The following is a 5,461-nucleotide window of genomic DNA, read 5'->3' as shown; positions in this document are numbered from 1 at the left end:
ATTGTCAGACCTGGTGTGCATGCCTCGTGTGGCAAACCTTTACAATCAGAGCGTTGAAGCCGCGCTTTCCTTCCTTTGCTGTTGGAAAAAGGCTCGCAGCACACTAAGCAATAGCATTCTTCCTCATCAGAGGTATCACCTTTTTGAATTTGAACTTTTTTTTAACAGTTGGTCCTTTTCCCTTCGTTGACCTGCCCTTACTGAGTCCCTTTCCTATCGTTCCTTTATCAATGTTTCTCTTCTTTTTACATTTACATTTTTCTTTTCTTATATATGATGACTCTTTTAACTGGCGAGTCAGTGAGGTTTTCATAACAACGTTTCTTTCTTCCTCTGGTTGATTCTTTCCTAGGGCCTGCTTTGGGTAGTGGACGGATTTGAAATGGTGACAGAAAGACCTGGCGGCTATGTTGCTTAAAGGCCCAGGTGTTACAGGTGCTGAAGGCCTAGTGCTCAAAGTACAGGATCCGGTCGGTCAGTGACAAAGCTTGGTGCAAAGTCGCTGTCTGTGAAAATGTTGCGATTAAAAGGGCATACTCCTGTAGCAGAAAAGCCACTAAGAATGTTCGTCGGAGTTGCAGTCAATGGCCATGCAGTTTTAACAATACACGGAATGTCATAAATGGTCATGGTCTGTCCAGTATGGTTGATATGCAAGTCATCAATGGCAGTGTTTGTGTACTTCTTCAGTGGTTCATAGACCGCTTTGTCCAACGGCTGTAACCTTTGTGTGCAGTGAGGTGGGAAAGAAAGCATGGCGATGCCATTTTCTGATGCATAAGTCAGCCCCTGGATACGAAGGTGGGAATCGTGATTGTCCAGCAAGAGAAGGCACGGTGACAGCTTTGAAAAAATATTTTAAAGGGATGCCAAATATACTCGAAGCTTCTCGCAAGGAGATGACACGAGCTCGGACCTGTTGAATAGCATGTTGGATTACATCCTGTGGAAAAGTTGCCCTCTTGCTTTTGCGTTTGTAGTGTCGCACCATGACAATTGTAGATCTAGGTCTGTAAAGAAAGAGAGAGGGAGAAAAAAGCAATTTAGCTCATTGCATAATCCAACAGTGAAAGCAAGACAAAGCTCTGAGTGTTTACCTACTTTTAGTTTCAAGCATGCCTGGTCACGGCATAACTTCATGCTTATATATCATTGGTACAGATTACAAAGCTGAGGCAGTATACATGCTGTTGACTAAGTAGGTAGCGGTATGAAGATAGAATTGGTTGGTATAGATAAAGATAGCTGATCTAAAACTATAGCGAGTAGTACATAAGTTACTCAATGAATTGATCCAATGTGCCAGACAAGAATAAAATAACACTCTTAGTTAAAATGTGATAGATACAGTCTGTAAATCAATGTAAGCAACTTACAACTACTTTATCACAGGCCGGGGCAAGTTGACACACTGTCAACATGCCCCTGTTTACATGTGTCAACTTGCCCCGACTCCATTTCCCTCGTAAATGTAAACACTGAGAGAAAATCACTAGGGTTTCGCATCGCAAGAATCCATTTGTATAGGGTCCTGAGAGATATTTTACTATCTCCTTAAAGTTTAATACACATAATGCAGTCTAAAACAATATCCAAAGTAACCAATTATCGAAAATGTCGAAAAATAACTTACCAGGTGGAAAATTCCAATGTTGTCCGCGTGTAGCAGACAAACTCTCACAACGGCGACGAAATCAAACGAGGAGAAGCTTATACTAACAGCACTACTATGATGTCATTAAATCGTCCGAAAGTAGTTTCGCATTTTCTCTAGAGAAAATGTGTCAACTTGCCCCGTAGTCAACTTGCCCCGGTCTCCCCTACACCTCCCTTACTATTTCAACCAATATTTTGGTTTCTGGTATTATTTGTTCTCTATCTTTACTTCCCCTACTTTCATTTCTACAATTATGCTGTATGTGCTAGAGAAAGTGAGTGCATCTGTGTCTGTGTTTCTTTCCATGTGTGTGTGTGTGTGTGTGTGTGTGTGTGTGTGTGTGTGTGTGTGTGTGTGTGTGTGTGTGTGTGTGTGTGTGTGTACTTGTGCGTGGGAATCAGCATGCCTCTGTGTTTATGTATGAAATTAGAAAGACTTCATGAAGTCAAAACATAGAAATGTGGTAGATCCGAACGTAGAAAAACAAATAGTCAGAAACCTTCATTACATCACTAAATGATTTCAGAAAAAATAAAACTGCTGATCGTTTCATATACACCTAGCCACAATGGGAAAACTATTTCTCCAAGTTTCTACAATGATAACAAGTAGCACAGTAGCATTCTAATTCGGAAAATACATTGTTAGTTATATTATTGGCGGCAGAATAGCTATTTTTATTAGAGTGCCTGACTTTTCCAATGTAGGTTTTGTCATAATCTCCAGAGTATTTTAACGCAACATTCAGTCCTCTTTCATGTAATATCAATGAAATGTACATTGCTAGGACTTAGCATGAAAAATTAAAGATACCCAAATATATATGCGCAGAAGTGGCTGTGTGGTTCCGGGTTCAGTCGCACTGCATGGCACTTTGGACAAGTGTCATCTACTATAGCCTCGGACCGACCAAAGCCTTGTGAGTGGATTTGGTAGACGGAAACTGAAACAAGCCCGTTGTGTGTGTGTATGTATATATATATTTGTTATTTGTGTCTGCGTTTGTACCCCCACCAACAGTTCACAACCGATGTTGCTGTTTTACGTCCCCGTTACTTAGTGGTTCCGCAATAACAGACCGATGGAATAAGCAGTGGGTTTACAAAGAATAAATTCTGGGGTTGATTAAAGGCGATGCACCAGCATGGTCGCAGTCAAATGGCTGAAAGAAGTAAAAGAATAAAAGTATAAAAAATCTATCGGCAAAACTGAATAAATAGAATAACGATATTTCACTTCTTTATCAGTTTTAATTTAAATATTAAGAAGTTTCATTAATTTGTTTATGATATTAATTCAAACGACCCTCAGGAATTTTTACTTTCCATTTGTCTTTTATCCTTAAAATACTATTTTTGTCGCCAGGGATGAATTTCAGTTTGATTAATTAGATATGGTACATTACATTTGAAAACGGCCTCAATTTCGGTAGGGATGATGCGATTGATCAGGCTGATTGCATTATTGAAACTTCGAAAGATGTTGAACACAGCAGAACTTGAAGTCAGAAAGTATAAAGACATAGATAAAAAGCTAAAAGTTATTTGCTGTTGTCTTGTTTTTACTATTTCAATTATCTTATTTTATCTTTAATATATAATATCTAGACACGTTCCTTTAATTTTCCTATGGTTACGCGGAAGCGTATTTCAGGATTATGTGAATTTTAGTCATTGGATACAGATTTATTCTTAGCTAAGACTATAATTGCATCTTTTGCATACTAAATACATTTAGTACAAGTTGTCTCACTTTGATCAGGGCTGATAATCCCGTTTATTCAGTCATGTTAACCCTGTCGTTTGATTCGCTATGTTGTGTGCTTCATTTTCAAAGTCAGCATTGGCAATAATCGGAGATATTTGACTGAATAGGTCGCGTGGGCGCCACCGTCGTTTCGTTATGGGACCAGCAGCAACCACAGTAGGACTAGTAGTAATAGTAGAAGTAGTGCTTGTCGTTGTCGTTGTTGCTGTTGTCCTTGTAATAGTGGTTATTGCTTAGCTCCAGATCAAGTTCCATTCAGTAGACTCTTCGTACAATGACCATCTCATTTTCTTATAGGTCCATTGTTTTCCTTAACACAATCTGTCCTTCCCATTGAAAGAGGTATGCTGTAATTTGAAAGAGAATTTGCGCTATTTTTGACATATGAAAGTACTGCAATAGACACTCGACTGTTAACCTGTCATGGTTGATTATGATTCTAAAACAGCTTCCTGCTTATATAATCTAATCTTGTGCATCTTTATTCAAACATTCTCAGCTTTCTGACAACCCATACTAACCACTTTAAGTTTTATTTTACGACCACATTTTATAGCTATGTCCTCGAAAATCATTGAACTTTATTTTTATTATTGTTGTTTTATGTATCTTTGTTTTGTTAGCTCCTTATTGGAGTTTGCCTCAGTATTTCCTGCATCTATACTTCCTAATTGCTTCCTTATCTATAGAAAATCTTTTCTTTCATTGCGTTTTCTGCATTTGCTTAATTAGTTTGTAAAATCAGCTTTTATGTTCTGTGCGATAATTTCTTACTCCAACTATAGTTATTTTCAAGCCATTCTCTATTTGCAAAGTTCTGATCTTAATTGGAATTCCATCCTCGCTACATCCCTGATTGAGGGTTATATAGTGAGATTTTTGCAATAGTTTTCTTTTATGTGTTTCTGTCTACGGTTATTCGTTCACTTGATTAACATTTTATTTCATTTAAGTTCTGGCTAATTATTAAGATAGCTTGAGTATTTATAGCAATTATTTCGATTCTTTTTTCTCTTGCATTTTGTCTATTCCTAACGCTAATCTGATAAGAATATAGCAATCTGTTGCGATTTCTCATTCGTCTCTTTATGCTCTATATTTCCTGATTCAATTATTCAGATCTATATTCGTTTGTGTGTGTGTATGTGTGCATGTCGATTTATTCTCAGTCTTTGATTTAGAATTGATATATCTTGATGGAGTTTTTTTCGTAAATTTTCCAATTTTATACGGCAATTTCGGCATACATCTTAAGTCTAAACTTCATTCATTCAACTTAGACCGACTTTTCAAGAGAGCTAGTTTTTATTCATCATTATCGTGTTGTTTTTCTTATATTTTTGTTTTTGTTGTTTTATCTTGTCATTCTAACTATTTTCATTTTCCGTTTTATTCCGTTTTTAGCTCTATCGTCATCGACATCATCAAAACCACGACCACCATTATCTTCGTCATCATCAAAGCCCTTATCTTCATTATCTTCTCATTCTTCTTACTGTTGTTTAACTTGACACAGGTTTAGTCATATTCCTGATAGAATTTAGTTGGGTAGAATTTCTTTCGTATTCAAGAGTAATACAACACTTCGCAAATATCCCCTTCGGGTAAAACCACCAGCAGGATAGAATTTTACCAAAATCTGCGTGTACTCCATCCCATGCAGCTATGGTAGGTTATACAAAGGCGAAACATGTCGCCCCCCCCTCAAAATAAGGGTAGAGGAATATCGCAAAGCTGTGACACGATGAGATATTGATGACTTGGATATAGCTGATCATGTATCGAAAAATGGAGACCACCTCCCCCTGTGGGATGAAGTTAAAATAATAGACACACAACACCACTGGAAAATACGAAAACTAGGACACAACAACTACCTAAGCAGACCGAGTGCAGATATGAATAGCATATGGGAACCAGTATTAAGGAAGGATAGGAAAATATTAGATTTATAACCCCTAAAATTCACTCCATAATTGTCCACGGGCATATGGCGTAGTGGTTAAGAGTGCGGGCTACTAACCCCAACATTCCGTG

Source organism: Octopus bimaculoides, chromosome 2 (genome assembly GCF_001194135.2).
Source record: "Octopus bimaculoides isolate UCB-OBI-ISO-001 chromosome 2, ASM119413v2, whole genome shotgun sequence".
Taxonomy (NCBI): Eukaryota; Metazoa; Mollusca; class Cephalopoda; order Octopoda; family Octopodidae; genus Octopus; species Octopus bimaculoides.
This window is presented reverse-complemented; position numbering follows the sequence as displayed.